Below are 22763 nucleotides of genomic sequence, written 5' to 3' on the forward strand. Positions count from 1 at the left end.
GATTTGGACCGAGAAAGCGACAATTTCCCCATTAATTTGAGCGAGGATGAAAGATTCGTGGATGAGGAAAGTGACAGTGAAGGACTAGAGGGAGTGGGACCTGATATTCATCTGGGAATGACTAAAACAGTAAATAAACACAAGACATATATATACTCTATTAGCCACAACACAACCAGGCTTATATTTAATATGCCACAAATTAATCCCGCATAACAAACACCTCCCCCCTCCCGTCCATATAACCCGCCAATACAACTCAAACACCTGCACAACACACTCAATCCCACAGCCCAAAGTACCGTTCACCTCCCCAAAGTTCATACAGCACATATATTTCCCCAAAGTCCCCAAAGTTACGTACGTGACATGCACATAGCGGCACGCACGTACGGGCAAGCGATCAAATGTTTGGAAGCCGCAGCTGCATGCGTACTCACGGTACCGCATCTGCATATCCAACTCAAAGTCCTCCTGGTAGAAGTCTCTGTTGTCCCAGTTCTCCACAGGCCAATGGTAAAGCTTGACTGTCATCTTCCGGGAATGTAAACAATGAAACACCGGCTGTGTTTGTGTTGCTACAGTCGGCCGCAATACACCGCTTCCCACCTACAGCTTTCTTCTTTGCTGTCTCCATTGTTCATTGAACAAATTGCAAAAGATTCACCAACACAGATGTCCAGAATACTGTGGAATTTTGCGATGAAAACAGACGACTTAATAGCTGGCCACCATGCTGTCCCAAAATGTCCTCCACAATCCGTGACGTCACGCGCTGACGTCATCACACCGAGACGTTTTCAGCAGGATATTTCGCGCAAAATTTAAAATTGCACTTTAGTAAGCTAACCCGGCCGTATTGGCATGTGTTGCAATGTTAAGATTTCATCGTTGATGTATAAACTATCAGGCTGCATGGTCGGTAGTAGTGGGTTTCAGTAGGCCTTTAATGTAACTATAGCTTAAAAAAAATAGTACAATAGCAATAGGAGAGACTATTCATCCCTGAACACCATGGAGTTCATGTAGGCTTAATGATGCAGTTACATTACTATATCAACTATCTGAGACAGAAACTCTTCATTTAACATAATGTCCTTTTTTGCTGCTTCAACACAGCTCAATCAACACAGAAAAGGGTAAAGTGAAATAACAGACAGACAGGGCTTTGCTGTTCGTAACACACACACACCGCAAAATGAGCTAACGTTACGCTAAAAGCTAATTAGCCTTCACCTCAAGCCAGGATTGCGAGCGAGCTGGGCTGCCGTTTGTTTCTAGAACGTCAACGGGCTCATAGTGATGTTACTAGTAGTTGACTGGGAGGTGTTTATTATAATTTGGGGAGAGTCCGCTGCCTGATGCTTACCTGCTAAACATCTATCTGCTAACCCCACCGCAGAAGCACTGACTATATGCGCTCTGCTGATTGGCTTTTACCGCTCTGTGTGTAACCAATCAGATGGTTGTGTGGGTGGGACAATGCCGGGTGCTGTGTGGAGTACTGACAGAGACAGGCAGAAGAAGCGGAGCAGATTGTTAGGCGGCTACTTAATATTTTCGTGTGGAAACTCGTTCGGTTCACCTCCGAACCAAAGCGAAACCCCCGTACCGAAACGGTTCAATACAAATACACGTACCGTTACACCCCTAGTAGCCATGGTAACAAACTCAGGAGGTGCACAAACAGGAGTCCAAAACAAACAGAAAAGACAAAACATGATCCGGACCACGGATCATGACAGAGAGAAAAAGTGGCGAAACGTCTGGCAAAAGAAGAAAAAAAGAAAATAAAAGAGAGGCGTAATTGTGGTGGGAGTTGGCGGGCGGATGATGATTCTGCAATGCCAGGGAGCACAGAGGGCCACATGAATGTTTCATGCGGGTGGGGTCGGGGGCACTCGCGAGTAGAACAAAAACGAGGAGACCGGTCCTGGCTCGACAGAGGCAATCTGGCAACAGACAGGACACAAAGGTCCTGTGGGTAACGACATGTACGCAGGCTCAGGGTTGAGCTGGCGTCTGCCGGTGTTGCCACGGGGTCATTTCAGTCCTGTTTATTAAACTGTGTTGTAAATGTATGATCACTGTTTTTTTGTTGTTGTTTTAACATTAGCATTTCTAATCAAGTACAGGGCAGAAACCTGGCATGAGGCTGCTGCTACTGACTTCCCCAGGTGCTTGGTACACAAGCAAATTTAATAGTTTAGTGCACTGCGCCTAACCCTGAGTGCACTAGAGAATACGATATTATTCCGATACGACATCATAGCATACTTGCCAACCCTCCCGATTTTCCGGGAGACTCCCGAAAATCTCCCGGGACAACCATTCTCCCGAATTTCTCCCGATTTCCAGCCGGAAATAGACAGACAGAGCTTTGCTGTCCGTAACACACACACACCGCAAAATGAGCTAACGTTACGCTAAAAGCTAATTAGCCTTCACCTCAAGCCAGGATTGAGTGAGGACAGCCTGTCGTCACGTTCCGCTTTTCCTTCATATAAACAGCGTGCCGGCCCAGTCACGATATATAACATCTACGGCTTTTGGAGAGTGCACAACTGCACACACAACAAGAAGGAGACAAGCAGAAGAACGAAGAAGAGGCAGTCGCGGCGACGACGAGTGACAGAGAATAGAACGAGGATGGACAGTGCAACCCTAAACTCACTCCTTTCCTGCAAATTAAATTTCACAGATGCTGCCCATACCTATGCTCCCTCAAAGGCTGTGCTACTGGCTGCGAAGCATTGCACTTTCAAATACAACAATGAGTAGAGGAGTGCTATGTGTGTGTATATGTGTAAATAAATGAACACTGAAATTCAAGTATTTATTTTATATATATATATATATATATATATATATATATATATATATATATATATATATATATATATATATATATATATATATATATATATATATATATAAATAAAATACATATATAGCTAGAATTAACTGAAAGTCAAGTATTTATTTTATACATATATATATATATATATATATATATATATATATATATATATATATATATATATATATATATATATATATATATATATATATATATATATATATATATATATATATATTATTTATATATATATGTCTTAATAAGGTTATCCAAAAAATAGTGCTCGATACCGTAGTAGAGCGCAATATATGTATGTGTGGGAAAAAAAATCACAAGACTACTTCATCTCTACAGGCCTGTTTCATGAGGGGTTCCCTCAATCATCAGGATGATTGAGGGATGATTGAGGATGACCACCTACTCAGTGGCCTAGTGGTTAGAGTGTCCGCCCTGAGATCGGTAGGTTGTGAGTTCAAACCCCGGCCGAGTCATACCAAAGACTATAAAAATGGGACCCATTACCTCCCTGCTTGGCACTCAGCATCAAGGGTTGGAATTGGGGGTTAAATCACCAAAATGATTCCCGGGCGCGGCCACCGCTGCTGCCCACTGCTCCCCTCACCTCCCAGGGGGTGATCAAGGGTGATGGGTCAAATGCAGAGAATAATCTCGCCACACCTAGTGTGTGTGTGACAATCATTGGTACTTTAACTTTAACTTTAAACAGCACCAAAACTTTACATGTTCCATTGAGAATATAGAACATTACACACGGCGGCTCAAAAATCTGTCAAAATGTTTCAGTACGACTTTGGTAAGACTGACTGTCGGCGCATTACAGCTACCGTAGTCAGACATACTGTGCTTCAACAAACGAGTATTATCATGATGTGTGTATAAGGACCCCAGAATGGCACCTATTCGGAGACATATTACCTGCTGTTCTGTTTCGCAATATTGGGCTGTAGAGGTTGCCCTCTATTGGGTTCTCCTGACCACCACACACTGGCACGAGAGCCCGGTATTCAGGTTGGATCAAGTCTTTTATTTTCATACACCAGTATGGTTTGCTTTTCAGTCGTATATAGTTAGGACCTTTTCAGTGCGGCGTGTCTCTGCTTTGCTCTCGAGTGTGTGTCTCGCTCTGTTCTCCAGCTTGTCTCTCTCTCTCTCTCGCTCCAACTCCAACAAAATAAGCATGTCAGGTGATTGGATGATCAACCCCAGCTGGGTAATCCAATCACCTGCCAGGTGATTGGATTACCCAGCTGGGGTTCATCATCCAATCACCTGCCAGCTGTGCTTCGAGGCCGGTTCTTCCATACCCCGCTCCGCGGCGGGCCCGCAGACCACGCCCCCCTCCACATGTGCAAAACCAACTTGTCTTGCCTTCTGGTACCTGCTGATGTGTCATTGTAGTCCGTAGTCGATTAGCTTTTTCTTTTTCTCTATCTTCTTGTTATGGGACATTCATCCTCCGCTGTTGCCATTTCTAATATAAAGTAGTGTAAAGTTCTTACTTATAATCTTACTAAAACATACCGGTGCAGTGAGTTTCAATTATTCACCCAAGGAACTTTAGTTATTAGAGAGTTCCGGTCGGGAGGCTTTTGACGGGACACATTTCCGGCGTTGTTGTTGGACTAGCGAGCCACGGATGAGGAGATGCTGCTCCGTTATTGATCGAAGTAAAGTCTGAATGTCGTTAAAACAGTTAGCTCCATCTTTTGACTCTTCTTCCACTCCCGTCCTTGCACGCTACACCGCTACAACAAAGATGACGGGGAGAAGACGCTGTCGGAGTGGAGGCATGTAAATAAGACCGCCCACAAAACGGTGCATCCTGAGGAGACTTGAAGATGGTCTGTAAAATATAAACTATGCAACATTTTGACCAAAGAACTACCATTACATGTAATGTAGACCACAAGGAAGTTGTTTTAAATGTAAATAAAAATCATAATATGACCCCTTTAATGCGCCTTATAATCCAATGCGTCTTTTGTATGAAAATAGACCTGACTAGACCCGCTAATCGACAGTGTGCCTTATAATCCGGTGCGCCCTATGGTCCGAAAAATTCGGTACATACTTTTATCATTTTGTCGTGTTCCACGTTATGAAATGTTTGCAGAGCGGCGCTTCAGTGTTAATAACTTCACCTTTATCGTTAGTTTTAAAACCAGATGACGTCCATTCTCCCTCTTCTGCAGGGTTGGGCAATTAATTTTTACCGACAATATTTCAATTAAATTTTGCTCAAATTATTTTTGATATACCGTAACATAAATGATTATAATAATGATAATAATAATAATAATAATTTCATTTAACCTAACTTTTTTTATGGTTTTATTTTTAACACTGTGTCTTACACAACACTTCCTGATGTATAATACAATGCAAAAATGTCAATTTCTGTCACTTTATCCTGCATCCTCTTTAAAAGTCCAACATTTTTCCCCGTCAGATTTGGACAACCATCTGTTGTCACACCTGCCTGCCAACTTGTCCGATTTCAGTCCTAACATGTCCAAACACGCATTTACCTATGTGAACAAGTCATTACCTGTGGTTGTCTCTTTAATTGACTGCATGGCTGCCAGCTCCTCCGTGATTTGAAAGTCTGCAGTTATCCCACGTAAGAAGATGAGCAGCTGGGGCGGTGTCACGTACATTGCAGCTCTCATCCAAAACCAGCGAAAAACAGTCAGCTGAAGCTCCACGTTTCCAGCGATGGTCTCAACCCGCCTCGTTACAGTGCGTCGGGAGAGTGACACGTTCTCAAATGCGACCCTCTTCTCGGGGCATATCAGCGCAATAAGCAATCTTTAATAAACTCTCCGTCAGAAAACGCCTTACTTTTTCTGGCAATTTTGTGAGAAATTACGAAACTTGTCCTGACGGCTGCATCTCTGGGGGTGTGAAATTTGGCAAAAAGTCCTTGTTGGGTTTGCAGTTTTACCATCAACGCATCAGCCTCCCTTTGTCAGAATCAGACAGATTCCGGTATTTTTCCTCGTGCTTCTTCGTGTAGTGGCGATTCAAATTATAGTCTTTAAACACAGCAACCTGTGTACCACAAATTAAGCACACGGCTTTACTTTTAATTTCTGTAAAGAAATACTTGTTGAAAACACGGCATTCGTCGTCAACTTTTCTCTTTTTAGCGTCTCGGGGGTAACCGTGCATCACTTATCGCTGTGCACCTTCAATCACAGGTTACACACGGACATACGCCCATAAATAAGCCTTTTCAAAATAAAAGCAGCACAGTTGTATTGCATGCACGACATAGATGTTTTTTTAAATTCATTTTGTAATTTGTGATTGCCGCTGTTCACATTCACTCACAATCGCGCACGAGCATAGTCCACACGGAAGTAATACAAATAACGCTTTTCAAAACAAAAGCAGCACCGTTGTATTGCACACTACTTTTTGAAATGTATTTTGTAATTTATGATTGGCCTCACATGGGCCGGACAGGGACGCACAAAGGGCCGGATGTGGCCGTAGAATGCCCAGGTCTGCTCTTCTGTCTCCACCCTGCTTCTGCTTGCAAGTGCACACACGTTGGCTCATATTAGCAGCAATGTCACCATGGCGCACGATCAGGTCCATGGAAAAAAAAAAAAAAAAAAAAGTACAGGTATTTTTTAAAGGCAGTATAGTTCCTTTTTTAAATTTATTAGTACCGTGGTACTTTAAAAAAAATAAATAAAATTAATGCCGGAAGTGGGATTGCACAGAGGACACTGGCATCAATTTGTCCTCAGGGCAGACCTTGCTTTCTAGTCATGTTGCATCTAATAGATGACACAGACCGAGTCCAAAATCCAAACCTTTACAACAGGATAGCAATGACAAAAATAAAGCCAGACGGTCATTTTAGCCTTTTAAAATTTTCCTTTCAGACCGCAGTCAGGCTGTAATGAGCGTGTCCGACGGGAGCATGCAGCTTCAGACCCTCCAGCAGTGTTTGCTTGTTATGACACTGCTGCCGGCTCATCACTAATTAAGCACCAGCCGTCATTAAAAAAAAAAGGGATGGATTCTCAAAAGTTTACCCCCAAATTTTAACATTACGATTTCCATTTTTCTTTGTACAACCGTGTGCATCTGAATAAATATCAACGCTGGCTATAATGAAGCTGAAACCGGGGCAAACGGTAATGGCCGAGAGTGGAAGTAACTCACGTTAGACAACAAGCATAAACTCATGATTAAGACATGAACGTGTCTTTGAGGAAAACTCCAAAAAGGATTAAAACACTGTGCGCTGGATAAATATTTAATGACGCCGGAGAAACATTCACCCGTATTCTGCACTTAATCTCACTTGAAGGGGGATAACAACGAGAGAGGACACAGAATCCTGCACAAAACATACCTTCATTTTGAGAGATAACTATTTTAATCGGCATTACGTGGAGTACATCAGCCTTTGCAACTTTTTAGCATTTATTAGGAGTCAACAATTGGTTGTAAACATTTTTTTAAATTGTATTTCTGTTATTGTGGTATTTGTTTGTAATTTTGTTTGTTGTTGTTTGTTTTTAATCTCCATTATTGATGTTATTAGTTTCGGACACACATACATCTCGTTGCCGGCACCTCTTCTCACCATCGAAACCAAGTAAGTAATGTGTGTGTATTTGCAAAGTTACATGGAGCACATCAGCCTTTGATGCAAGCTTTGCAACTTTTTAGCATTTATTAGGAGTCAACAATTTGTTGTAAACATTTTTTTAAATTTTATTTCCATTATTGTGGTAATTGTTTGTAATTTTGTTTGTTGTTGTTTAATGTTTTTAATCGCCATTATTGATATTAGTTTCGGACACACATACATCTCGTTGCCGGCACCTCTTCTCACCATTGAAACCAAGTAAGTAATGTGTGTGTATTTTCAAAGTTACATGGAGCACATTAGCCTTTGATGCAAGCATTGCAACTTTTTAGCATTTATTAGGAGTCAACAATTTGTTGTAAACATTTTTTTAAATTTTATTTCCATTATTGTGGTATTTGTTTGTAATTTTGTTTGTTGTTGTTTAATGTTTTTAATCACTATTATTGATTTTAATAGTTTCGGACACACATACATCTTGTTGCCGGCACCTCTTCTCACCATCGAAACCAAGTAAGTAGTGTGTGTGTATTTTCAAAGTTACATGGAGCACATCAGCCTTTAATGCAAGCATTGCAACTTTTTAGCATTTATTAGGAGTCAACAATTGGTTGTAAACATTTTATTTTATTTTATTTCTGTTATTGTGGTATTTGTTTGTAATTTTGTTTGTTGTTGTTTAATGTTTTTAATCGCCATTATTGATATTAGTTTCGGACACACATACATCTCGTTGCCGGCACCTCTTCTCACCATCGAAACCAAGTAAGTAATGTGTGTGTATTTGCAAAGTTACATGGAGCACATCAGCCTTTGATGCAAGCATTGCAACGTTTTAGCATTTATTAGGAGTCAACAATTGGTTGTAAACATTTTTTTAAATTGTATTTCTGTTATTGTGGTATTTGTTTGTAATTTTGTTTGTTGTTGTTAGTTTTTAATCTCCATTATTGCTTTTATTAGTTTCAAACACACATACATCTCGTTGCCGGCACCTCTTCTCACCATCGAAACCAAGTAAGTAATGTGTGTGTATTTTCAAAGTTACATGGAGCACATCAGCCTTTGATGCAAGCATTGCAACTTTTTAGCATTTATTAGGAGTCAACAATTTGTTGTAAACATTTTTTTTAATTTTATTTCCATTATTGTGGTATTTGTTTGTAATTTTGTTTGTTGTTGTTTAATGTTTTTAATCGCCATTATTGATATTAGTTTCGGACACACATACATCTCGTTGCCGGCACCTCTTCTCACCATCGAAACCAAGTAAGTAATATGTGTGTATTTTCAAAGTTACATGGAGCACATCAGCCTTTGATGCAAGCATTGCAACTTTTTAGCATTTATTAGGAGTCAACAATTTGTTGTAAACGTTTTTTTACATTTTATTTCCATTATTGTGGTATTTGTTTGGAATTTTGTTTGTTGTTGTTTAATGTTTTTAATCACTATTATTGATTTTATTAGTTTCGGACACACATACATCTCGTTGCCGGCACCTCTTCTCACCATCGAAACCAAGTAAGTAATGTGTGTGTATTTTCAAAGTTACATGGAGCACATCAGCCTTTGATGCAAGCATTGCAATTTTTTAGCATTCATTAGGAGTCAACAATTGGTTGTAAACATTTTATTTTATTTTATTTCTGTTATTGTGGTATTTGTTTGTAATTTTGTTTGTTGTTGTTTAATGTTTTTAATCACTATTATTGATTTTATTAGTTTCGGACACACATACATCTCGTTGCCGGCACCTCTTCTCACCATCGAAACCAAGTAAGTAATATGTGTGTATTTGCAAAGTTAAAAACAAATTGTGTTTTGTCCTTGAATAGAACAAAGTGAATAGACTTCCTATGTCATTGGTTCTTAACCTGGGTTCGATCGAACCCTATGGGTTCGGTGAGTCGGCCTCAGAGGTCAAGACACACCGGACTCGTCGTGTAAATACAAACTTCTCCCTATCGGCGTATTACGGATACGGCAACAGCAGAAGTCAGACTGATTTGCAGGTGTGTAATTTGTTGTGAGTTTATGCACTGTGTTGGTTTTGTTCTTTGAACAAGGTGATGTTCATGCACGGTTCATTTTGTGCACCAGTAAAAAAAACATGGTAACACTTTAGTATGGGGAACATATTCACCATTAATTAGTTGCTTATTAACATGCAAATTAGTAACATATTGGCTCTTAACTAGTCATTATTAAGTACTTATTAATGCTTTATTCGGCATAGCCTTATTATAACCCTAACCCTCTAACCCTGATCCTAACCCTAACTAAATAACTCTAAATTAAGTCTTTATTACTTAGAATATGTTCCCCATACTAAAGTGTTACCAAAAACATATAACTTTGTCTTGAATCGGAAATTATCGGTATCGGTTTCAAAAAGTAAAATGTATGACTTTTTAAAACGCCGCTTTACGGAGTGGTACACGGACGTAGGGAGAAGTACAGAGCAGTTGCGTCTCCCAGTCATACTTGCCAACCCTGCCGATTTTCCCGGGAGACTCCTGAAATTTCATTGCCCTTCCTGAAAATCTCCCGGGGAAACCATTCTCCCGAATTTCTCCCGATTTCCACCCAGACAAAAATATTGGGGGCGTGCCTTAAAGGCACTGCCTTTGCGTGCCGGCCCAATCACATAATACCTATGGTTTTTCAAACAAGTGAATGCCATACAGGTCACACTGAGGGTGGCCGTATAAACAACTTTAACACTGCTACAAATATGCGCCACACTGTGAACCCACACCAAACAAGAATGACAAACACATTCCGCACCGTAACACAACATAAACACAACAGAACAAATACCTAGAAGCCCTTGCAGCATAAATTCTTCCGGGACGCTACAATATATCTCCATTTGTGTCCAACAAGTATGTGCTCCAATCACTCTATCACAAAATAATAAGAGTTGTAGAAATGATTGGAGACATCATGTTCTTTACAAGTGTATGTCAACTTTTGACCACGACATGGACACAAGCTGCGTTCACTGTCGGTCGGCGAGGGGGTTGAATGTCAGCAAGTACAGACAAGTGTGATATGATACGGTATCCTGCATGACAAAGAGAAATACAAACTACAATCCCTTGCTATCTATTATTTAGAGCACACCTAAGTGTTTTCAGTTAAGGCTCCACCAATCCGGCAGACCGACCTGATCAATTATTCAAGAGCGCCATCCCTCCTCGGTGAGTGGCACCACGTTACCGAGGAGGATCCAGCCGGCGCGTCCAGTTAACCCAGGCCTTTAGCCAATCAGCCAGCCGCCGCGCTGACAGCTCCGGCTGGCCCCCGGCTCCCTTCCGCAGGGTCCGCTCTTCAACTCGATTGGTACGGCGGCAGACACTCCATCTGCTCGAGATTGCGCCTGCCGGACTGGAGATAGCCGCAATTTGCCGCAATTGGGCCAGTCATTTCGATATGTATGAGGAGCTGAGAAATGTGCGGCCCCTCTCCACAAAGCCCGGAGTGCTTTATTTGATACCCCTCATCACCGGCCTATTCCCCGGCACCACTAAAAGCTACTAGAGTGGAAACCTGGCCTGACTCAGACGTGTGAGAAAGTGGAAGATAGTAAAGCAAAATCGATGCGGGAAGGAATGAGTAATTAAAGATTAGACGATTAGGCTGCTAATGAGAGTTGACACCACCGTGTAAACGTCTGCTCTGACTTCAAAAAGTAAACATTCTGATGTCAATGTTTCCAAAACGAACGCTCTGAACCCTGAAATTTGGTCAATTTAGTAAAACGCTAAAAAGTTATGATTATTATCCTGTTCGCGTTCGGTTATTTCTTTAGTTTGTCATTAGGGTACCGTATTTTCAGAGTATAAGTCGCTCCGGAGTATAAGTCGCACCGGCCAAAAATGCATAATAAAGAAGGAAAAAAACACATATAAGTCGCACTGGAGTATAAGTCACATTTTTGGGGGAAATGTATTTGATAAAAGCCAACACCAAGAATAGACATTTGAAAGGCAATTTAAAAAATAATAATAATAAAACCTTACAAATTCAATAGGGTCCTCTGTCCCATTGTAAAAGGACTCCCGTTGGGATTCCTTTTACAATGGGCCTTGCGGGCCCTAATAAATAAAGAATAGTGAACAACAGGCTGAATAAGTGTATGTTATATGAGGCATAAATAACCAACTGAGAACGTGCCTGGTATGTTAACGTAACATATTATGGTTAGAGTCATTCAAATAACTATAACATATAGAACATGCTATACGTTTACCAAACAATCTCTCACTCCTAATCACTAAATCCCATGAAATCTTATACGTCTAGTCTCTTACGTGAATGAGATAAATAATATTATTTGATATTTTACGGTAATGTGTTAATCATTTGGGACGGCGTGGCGAAGTTGGTAGAGTGGCCGTGCCAGCAATCGGAGGGTTGCTGGTTACTGGGGTTCAATCCCCACCTTCTACCATCCTAGTCACGTCCGTTGTGTCCTTGGGCAAGACACTTCACCCCTTGCCCCTGATGGCTGCTGGTTAGTGCCTTGCATGGCAGCTCCTGCCATCAGTGTGTGAATGTGTGTGTGAATGGGTAAATGTGGAAATACTGTCAAAGCGCTTTGAGTACCTTGAAGGTAGAAAAGCGCTATACAAGTACAACCCATTTATCATAATTTCACACATAAGTCGCTCCTGAGTATAAGTCGCACCAAACTATGAAAAAAACTGAGACTTATAGTCCGAAAAATATGGTAAGTCCACGATGCGGCCCGGGGGCCCCGTTTTCGATCTCCGGTCGGGTCCCAAAATGTAATCACTTGTTGCATATCCCATTTTCTGACGTTTCCTGAGAGTGGAAGCAAAATTCACCCCATAACTTTTTGAGCTACCCATAGAGAAATGACATAAAAGCCTGTTTTGATAGTCATCCAATGTTTTTGTCTCTGTGGGTGGAGGCGAGCATACAATCGCACACACACACACACACACACACACACACACACACACACACACACACACACACACACACACACACACACACACACACACACACACACACACAGATGTTGAATCTCATGCCGTAAACATACAGTAACGTAAAAAAAATAATCCATATATATGTATATACATATATAGTACATACTGTACTGTTTTTTGTGACAAACAAGTATGTTTTCCAATCACTCTATCACAAAAAAATAAGAGTTGTAGAAATTATTGGAAACTCAAGACAGCCATGACGTTATGTTCTTTACAAGTGTTGTGGGTGCAGCTTATATATTGGTGTGCTCTATTTTCCGCAAAATACCGTAATTTGTTTGTGCAATCCTGGGCATGATCGTTATTTTAAACTATACTATGGACCAGTTACATTATATACTACATTACGTTACAAAGGCAGTGTTTGGAAAAGTGAATGACTTTATTCAACAATTCAACAGGAATGTAACACACATTGCATCCATTTTAAACATTCACCGGTACTAATCCTCTGAAGAGCAGGTAAACTGCTCTGTGTATATAAATACTGTGTATATAAATATATATATATATATATATGTATAAATATATATATATATATATATATATATATATATATATATATATATATATATATATATATATATATATATATATATATATATATATATATATATATATATATATATATATATATATATATATATATATATATATATATATATATATGTATATACACATATACACACATATATACACACAAAAACACACACACACACATATATATATATATATATACATACATATGTATATATATATATATATAAATAATATATACATACATACATACTTATATATATGTATATATATATATATATATATATAAATAATATATACATACATACATACTTATATATATATTTATGTATATAAATAATATATACATACATACATACATATATATATATATATATACTGTATATATATGTATATAAATAATATATACATACATACATATATATATATATATATATATATATATATATATATATATATATATATATATATATATATATATATATATATATATACATATACATATACATATACATATATATATATATATATATATATATACATATACATATACATATATATATATATATATATATATATATATATATATATATATATATATATATATATATATATATATATATATATATATAAAAATATATATATATTCTGTTAAACCACTAATGGAAACATAGTCTAGCAACTAGCCGGTGATGTTCTTGTGATGTTTTTTGGTTTAAAGAATGTAACTTGGCACAAGTTGCAGAAAGCCCCCCTTTAACAACGTTCATTAAAACTTGCTTGCTCGTAAATGCAGATTGTAGCACAGGTAAAGGTCATCCTTCGACTGCACAGAAAAGGAAATGAACAAATAATCCGAAACAAATGGATAAAAACAACTCGATACAAGAGCATACTCCAGGGCTATTCAACCACATAATGAAGAGGGCCACAGTTTCAAGAGCCGGATGTTTTGTCAAAACGTTGCTCTGCAGGTTATATTTCTTTCAGACTGTGTTTACTTAATTGCAAAGTCAACACATCGGCTTTCACACGGCACTGTCGATAAATGTGTTATTCTGCCTTCGCTACTTGTTTCCAGCGTGTGCAGCTAGTTAACAGTGTGAAGAAAAAGAAACTCTAGTTTTTGTTGATTGATTTGGACATATTGTCCTTCCTTAGTTTTATTTCTTTACACTTCTTCCTTCATTAATGTTTGTAAGACTGAAAATATAAAATAAACCTAACAAAAGTATAACGTCCATTGTGTATTTTACATGAATAAAATAGAAGGTTTAGTTTTAAAACATTGACACAATAAACTACAAATGTTTACTCATATAGAACTTACACACCAACCTGACTAAATCCTTAAAAAAACAAAAATAAATTACATTAACGACAAAATAGAGGAAAACAGAAATAAGCCACGCGAGCTCTGGAAAATTCTCAACAACCAGTTTCCTGGTTGCAGCCAGAAACTTAAAACCAGACTCACCAACATCAGCATCAAGGAGGGTGACTCCCTCATTACAGACAAAATGGAGGTAGTAAGCAGACTTAACACTTTTTTCACCAGCATAGCCGCAACTCTTGTCAACAAGCTGTCCCACCACTCTGGTCGCTTTGGTGTAGAACACATTAAAGCCTTCTACAGAAAGCTAGGAGTATCCAACAATGATTTCAAAATTAGAAATGGTCACAGCTGATGAGGTGCTTAAAAAATTGAGCGCGCTCCACCCAAACAAGGCCACCGGCTTTGACAATATCCCCTCCAGATTCCTCAGAGACTCTGCCTCCATCATTGTCATTTGGGTGATGTGACATGTTAGTCAACATCATTATGCTCCAAATGTCGATTTATGAAAATAAAACCAACATTTTCTAATGGGGTTAATAATTTAAAATGATCAATCTTGGAAAATGATGACAAATACAAAATGAGGGATTTATAATCACTGCTGTGTTGGAATTATTCTTCATATTGATACTGTTGTTGATATTATTCATTTTTGTTTGACTACTTTTGGATGGTTTTGTGTGTCCTCTCAACTGCTCTGTTGATTGCTATTCTGAATGTTGCTGGGCCGGGTTTGGTTTTGGAATTGGAATTGTATTATTATGGTATTAGTGTGCGTTATTTTGTTGGACTGACTAATAATAATTAAAAAAATAAATAAATGAATTGATTTCGTGTACCCCGCCTTTCGCCCGAATGCAGCTGAGATAGGCTCCAGCACCCCCGTGACCCAGAAAGGGACAAGCGGTAGAAAATGGATTGATGGATGGATATTGCAGATATTTCAAGTAATTTAGATTACCTTTTTTTTTTGTCTGTTTGAATTTTGTATTTTATCCTATTTTTTTTTATTATTATTTTTTAAATTCTATTTGTATTTGCTTTAGTTTTCTTTCCTTTACATGTTTAGCTAAAGACAGTATTTTCTTAACCTGATGGATGTTTGAAATTGATAATATTTGTTGAAAGTGCCTTGGTTTTTATGTACATTGACAATATATGTTTGTATGTACATTGTTCCAAAAAAATATATATTATTAAAAAAGAAAAAGAAAAAAAGCCCTTAAATGGTTTTTGTTATTGCAGAAATTTAAAGTGATTTAGATTAGCCTTTTTTTTGTCTATTTGAATTTTGTATTTTATCCTATTTTTTGTATTATTATTTTTATATTCTATTTGTATTTGCTTTAGTTTTCTTTCCTTTACAAGTGTTGCTAAAGACAGTATTTAATGAACCTGATGGATGTTTGAAATTGATAATATTTGTTGAAAGTGCCTTGGTTTTTATGTACATTGACAATATATGTTTGTATGTACATTGTTAAAAAAAAAAAAGTTTAAATAAATAAAATAAAATATATATATTTATATATAAAATAAAAAAAAAAACCTTAAATTGATTTCATTATTGCAGAAATTTAAAGTGATTTGGATTACCTTTTTTTTTTGTCTGTTTGAATTTTGTATCTTATCCAATTTTCTTTTTATTATTATTTTTATATTCTATTTGTATTCGCTTTAGTTTTCCTTCCTTTACATGTTTTGCTAAGGACAGTATTGTCTTAACCTAATGGGTGTTTGAAATTGATGATATTTGTTGAAAGTGCCTTGGTTTTTATGTACCGTACATTGAGAATATATGTTTGTATGTACATTGTTCAAAAAAATATACATATTATTTAAAAAAAAATGTAATAAAATAATTTAAAAAAAAGCTTAAATGATTTTCGTTATTGCAGAATATTTATGTGATTTAGATTAGCCTTTTTTTTGTCTGTTTGAATTTTGTATCTTATCCTTTTTTTATTATTATTATTTTTTTATATTCCATTTGTATTTGCTTTAGTTTTCTAAAGACTAAAGACAGAATTTGCTCAAACTGATGGATGTTTGAAATTGTTGAGATTTGTTGAAAGTGCCTTGGTTTTTATGTACATTGAGAATATATGTTCATAGGTACATTGTTAAAAAAAAAAAAAAAAAAATAATAATAATATATATATATATATATATATATATATATATATATATATATATATATATATATATATATATATATATATACATATACAAATGATAAAATAAACCCTTAAATTGATTTTGTTATTGCAGAAATTTAAAGTGATTTAGATTAGCCTTTTTTTTGTCTGTTTGAATTTTGTATCTTATCCTATTTTTTTATTATTATTTTTATATTCTACATTGAGAATATATGTTTGTATGTACTTTGTTCAATAAAATATATATAAAAAATATATATATATTTGGGTGATGTTTGGAGGGCAGAATGAAAAGCTCTGGCGGGCCCCACGAACTTAAACCCAACGTACGCAGTGCGTGCAAACATCCATTGCTAAACTAAGCGTCTCATCAAGAATCGACTCAATGGCGAGCTTCTAGAAGTGTCTTTTCAGACGGGAACTGCAGCCTGGAGCAAGCGCTCTCTCGCTTGAAACACTTAAAAGCGGCACTCTGAGTCGAAGAGAGGAATTAAAAAAACGGCCGCCACGGTGGATTGTAATTACGAGCTAGCGGCGGGGAAGCTTTTTAAAGTGGCGAGCTAAAAGCAAAGTGAGGCAGAGGGCCAAAGTGTGTGGGCTGAAAGCGACTCTGGACGACTTCACCAGCACGTCCAGGTGAACGCAGGTTAATTGTTTAAGGACTGATAGCACGGCCAGTGGTCTCGACTTGAGGCATCAGTTCTCTGACAAATTGGTGACATCCGCAAACGAGTCAAGTCTTTTGAAATGCTCTTTTCAAGTGAACGACGGGAACCAATTATCGGCCGTTTTTCATGTGCGTGCGACCTGCCAGGACCGGAGTCGCACCTACAGAACTTAAAGAAATCCCCAAGAATAAAAAGAAACGTAGAATCACTTATCTGGTTCACTGTTTTGTTATGAATGTGTTAAGTAGCCTAGAACGTTGTGTAAATGGTAAATAAAAACAGAATACAATGATTTGCAAATCCTTTTCAACTTATATTCAATTGAATAGACTGCAAAGACAAGATATTTAACATTCAAACTGGAAAACATAGTCATTTTTTGCAAATATTAGCTCATTTTGAAGTTGATGCCTGCATAATGTTTCAAAAAGGCTGGCACAAGTGGCAAAAAAGACTGAGAAAGTTGAGGAATGCTCATCAAACACTGATTTGGAACATCCCACAGGTGGACAGGCAAATTGGGAACAGGTGGGTGCCATGATTGGGTGTAAAAGCAGCTTCCATGAAATGCTCAGTCGTTCACAAACAAGGACGGGGGCGAGGGGTCACCACTTTGTGAACAAATGCCTGAGAAAATTGTTTAAGAACAACATTTCTCAACAAGCTATTGCAAGGAATTTAGGGGTTTCACCATCTAAGGTCTGTAAAATCATCAAAAGGTTCAGAGAATCTGGAGAAATCACTGCACGTAACATTGAATGCCCCTGACTTTGGATCCCTCAGGCGGTATCGCATCAAAAACCGACATCAGTGTGTAAAAGATATCACCACACAGGCTCAGGGACGCTTCAGAAAACCACTGTGAGTAACTACAGTTGGTCGCTACATCTGTAAGTGCAAGTTAAAACTCTACTATGCAAAGCGAAAGCCTTTTATCAACAACACCCAGAAACACCGCCGGCTTCGCTGGGCCCGAGCTCATCTAAGATGGACTGATGTAAAGTGGAAAAGTGTTCTGTAATCTGACGAGTCCACATTTCAAATTGTTTTTGGAAACAGTGGACGCCGTGTCCTCCGGGACAAAGAGGAAAAGAACCATCCGGATTGTTCTAGGCGCAAAGTTGAAAAGCCAGCATCTGTGATGGTATGGGGGTGTATTAGTGCCCAAAGCATGGGTAACTTACACATCTGTGAAGGCACCATTAATACTGAAAGGTACATACAGATTTTGGAGCAACACATGTTGCCATCCAAGCAACGGTATCATGGACGCCCCTGCTTATTTCAGCAAGACAACGCCAAGCCGCGTGTTACAACAGTGTGGCTTCATAGTAAAAGAGTGCGGGTACTAGACAGAAACACTGTGTTTGAATATGGGAAAATAAAACCTGTATTTAAATATTGACTAAAATAAAATAAATTGCACAGAGAAGTTTGGCTTACCACAGTTTGAGAACCACTGTTGTATTTTCCTGTATTATTCAAATGCTCTTATAGGACAATTTCTGGTCATGGTGGTTTCAGTTTATTTGTAGTCTTCAGCATTTATTGTACCATAAGGCACCAGTTTTTTCCTATGCTTTGAACCTTGCGGCTTATAAAACAGTGTTGCTGATTTGTGGACTTTTCTTTGCTGACGGCCATAATGCAAACAGTAAAAAAAACAAACAAACAAGCAAATACACGGAAAAAGTGTGTTATTGTTTGTGCTACGGCGCCATCTTTTGGACGATTTGGCTCATTGCAAGTGCTGCAGTGCCCTTCTGTTGGGACTGGCTTTCGACCGGAAGTAGAAGTGCCCGTCCGTGGATTCTTCATTCATCAGTCCAAGCGAGGGTTGTCTCGATACCAATATTTTGGTACCGGTACCAAAATATATTTCGATACTTTTCTAAATAAAGGGGACCACAGAAAAATTGCATTATTGGCTTCATTTCAACAACAAAAAAACTGGGTATATTAAACCTATGTTTTTATTGCAAGTTTGTCCTTAAATAAAATAGTGAACATACAAGACAACTTGTATTTTAGTAGTAAGTAAACAAACAAAAGCTCCTAATTTAGCTGCTGCTGTATGCAGTAACATATCGTGTCATTTTCCATTCTATTATTGTGTCAAAATTATAAAGGACAAGCTGTAAAAATTGGTTATTAATCCACTTGTTCATTTACTGTTAATATCTGCTTACTTTTTGTTTTAATATGTTCTATCTTCACTTCTGTTAAAATGTAATAAACACGTATTCTTCTGTTGTTTGGATACTTTACATTAGTTTTGGTCTGCTTGTAAGTACTCTGTGATTGTGCGCTGCCGAACATGCTCCTCTGCTCGTAAAACCAGCGATGTCATGACGTGACGACATGCCTGTAAAAAAAAAATATGGCGAACCGGTACTTTTCAAACAGAGTATAGTACTGTTTTCATTCATTAGTACCACAATACTATACTAGTACCAGTATACCGTACAACCCTACTCCAAGAAACGTTTGTAAGTTTTACAATATACCTAAAACAATTCGTATTAACTAAACCATCCCATTTGTGATGTCTGTAGGAGTGTGTGGAGGGAGGTGTGGCCAGCGCGCCTGCAGAAGCAAGGGTCACCACCTCTGTCTATGGTGCTGAGGACGAGCACCATCGGAGAGGGGCGGGGCATGGGCTGACGGCGAGACACAGCTGGCAGGTGATTAGATTCCACAGGTGGTACGTGTTAATCTAATCATCTGTTGTCTTTAACAGTAAGCGGCCGGGAGCAGGAGAGAGAGAGGATACGGACGTGACTTTTCAGCCACGTTCTGCTGTAGAAAAGACTTTGAAAAAATCTATATACATTAAAACTTTGTTCAACTTTGCACGCCTGGCTCCTGCGAAGTGTATGTCAGTGGTACCGCTAGGAAGGGACCTCTACAAATGCATATTTGTACGTGCTATCGTAACGCAATAAAGCCAGCGTCGTTAGCATTAGCGAATATGCTAACACATTTACGAGTGTCTGTGTTAGCATTATTGTCACGGCGCGGACTCGAACACGCTTCCTTCCTGCAACTGAGTGTCACAAATTCCTCCTCTGGCTGCTCGCCCGGACACGCTCACGCTGAGCGCAGCACGCCCACGCAGCGACAAGCCTGCAGACAATCGGCAATCTGCACACCTGGGACTGATGAGAGCGAGCTGGATAAAGGACCAGGATCCTCGCGGGAACTTAGTTTACCTCTTTGGAAACTGTAAGGCGTATGCTCTCTCTCTCTCTCTGCGTTTTTCCCTCGTGTCTGACATCCTTGTTTGTTCTCCCGTAGTTCGCTTGGTGTACGTTCCTTCCCGAGTCTTAACCATTGTGCTCCCTTGTGATTTGGACTGCCTTCCTCGATCCTCGACCCCCACTTTGGACTCGGACCTGGATCATCTGCCTGCCCCTCGGACTGTCTTCCTGCCTTGTTCCCTCTCCTCGTTTCAACATCACGGTAACACACAACAATTAACTACACACATAGTCTTACGGTATAGCTCGGTTGGTAGAGTGGCCGTGCCAGCAACTTGAGGGTTCCAGGTTCGATCCCCGCTTCCGCCATCCTAGTCACTGCCGTTGTGTCCTTGGGCAAGACACTTTACCCACCTGCTCCCAGTGTCACCCACACTGGTTTAAATGCAACTTAGATATTGGGTTTTCACTATGTAAAGCACTTTGAGTCACTAGAGAAAAGCGCTATATAAATATAATTCACTTCACTTCACACCACACACTCTTGTATTTTGGTCACACAGTCCATTCTATAGTTTAGAAGTATTGATTGTTATTATATATATATATATATACATATATATATATATATATATATATATATATATATATATATATATATATATATATATATATTGACTATATATATATATATATATATATATATATATATATATTGACTATATATATAATAAATCATTGTACATACCAACCCCTGGTGTCTGTTGCCGTCATCTCCCCTTAGTCAAACATAACAATTAACTTACAATGGCATTCTTTTTGTGTTGTTTCAGTTTCGTAAATTCACCAAAACGTCACCGTGGAGTTAGTGAGTCCGTTCAGCCGATTGGAGGGCTGGCATCCGGGTGCACGACGATGACTTCTGTTTTGTTTGATCAGCCGTTTTACTGCCGTGTTACAGACGCCGTTGGCAAACAATTACGTAAGTAAATAATATTTCTGTGCAAATAACTAATTTCGCAACGTACATATCTGTGGCTTGTAGTCTAATGCGGCTAATATGTGGCAAAAAAAAAATGTTCCCCTAAAATTTACTGCATTTGTCAGAAATATTATCGAGCTCACTGGCACATATGTGGTCCTCTCCAAGGTTTCTCATAGTCATTCACATCGACGTCCCACTGGGGTGAGTTATTGAGTCCGTTCAGCCGATTGGAGAGCTGGCTTCCGGGTGCACGACGATGACTTTTTTTTTGTTTGATCAGCCGTTTTACTGCCGTGTTACAGACGCCGTTGGCAAACAATTACGTAACTCATTTTGCAACGTAAAATGTGCCAAAAAAAATGTTCCCCTAAAATTTAGTGGGTCCGGCTTGTATGCCAGTGAGCTCGATAATATTTCTGACAAATGCAGTAAAAAAAAAATCAGATCTAAATTGTATCTTACATCTGTTACTAGTGATTATGTCCTTGAAAGAAAACGGACAACTTCTGAAAAGAATTCCGAAGATGAAATATGACAATGAATCACTCTTTGGAACGGCTTCTTCAAGAACCCGCTCCTATCTCTGACTGCTGCTTCAAAATCGGGGTTCATCGGGGTTGAAGGACGCCTTCCACATTATTGTCCGCTCTTCGCTTGAGCGGACTCCTCGCTGCTTCGTGTCACATTGTCCGGCTTGAAAATGGATAAACCAGACACCGCTCTATTACGTCGCCCCATACACACTTTGCAGCTACAATTTCTTGCTGGCCTCATTCCATCCATCCATCTCTTCCAGCGATATCTATCCGGCGTAATAGATGCCATATATCACAGACAACAACCTAACTTTAGGGGGGGTCCCAATCCAATGTTGATATAACTCCAATATCTGTCTCCAAAAAGAAACAATTACCATTTACGTGCCAAAGCCCTCTTCCAAGTCAAGCCTCCTTTTGACACGACTGCATGTTGTTCTTTTTAGCGCTTCTACATCAAGTTTATTGACAAATATAAGTTAGAACTACAACCAGTGAGGTTGGCACGTTGTATAAATGGTAAATAAAAATAGAATACATAGATTTGCAAATCCTTATATTCAATTGAATAGACTGCAAAGACAAGATACTTAACGTTCGAATTGAGAATTGTTGTTATATTTTGCAAATATTAGCTCATTTGGAATTTAATGAAAGTTGGCACAAGCGGCAAAAAAGACTGAGAACGTTGAGGAATGCTCATCAAACACTTATTTGGAACATCACGCAGGTGAACAGGTTTATTTGGAACAGGTGAGGTGCCATGATTGGGTATAAAAGCAGCTTCCATGAAATGCTCAGTCATTCACAAACAAGGAC

At 38.5% G+C, this 22763-nt stretch overlaps 1 protein-coding gene and 1 long non-coding RNA gene across 3 annotated transcripts in view; one reads left to right on the forward strand and one right to left on the reverse strand.

The window, feature by feature from the left end:
- Positions 1-22763, reverse strand: part of fibcd1b (fibrinogen C domain containing 1b) — a 387620-nt gene that overhangs the window by 65609 nt on the left and 299248 nt on the right. The window lies entirely within an intron of this gene.
- On the forward strand, positions 7477-8013 carry LOC133610325 (uncharacterized). The gene is made up of 3 exons (XR_009815848.1): positions 7477-7499; positions 7698-7751; positions 7953-8013. It is a non-coding gene; the product is annotated as an uncharacterized lncRNA (long non-coding RNA).

This window comes from Nerophis lumbriciformis, linkage group LG11 (genome assembly GCF_033978685.3).
Source record: "Nerophis lumbriciformis linkage group LG11, RoL_Nlum_v2.1, whole genome shotgun sequence".
NCBI lineage: Eukaryota > Metazoa > Chordata > Actinopteri > Syngnathiformes > Syngnathidae > Nerophis > Nerophis lumbriciformis.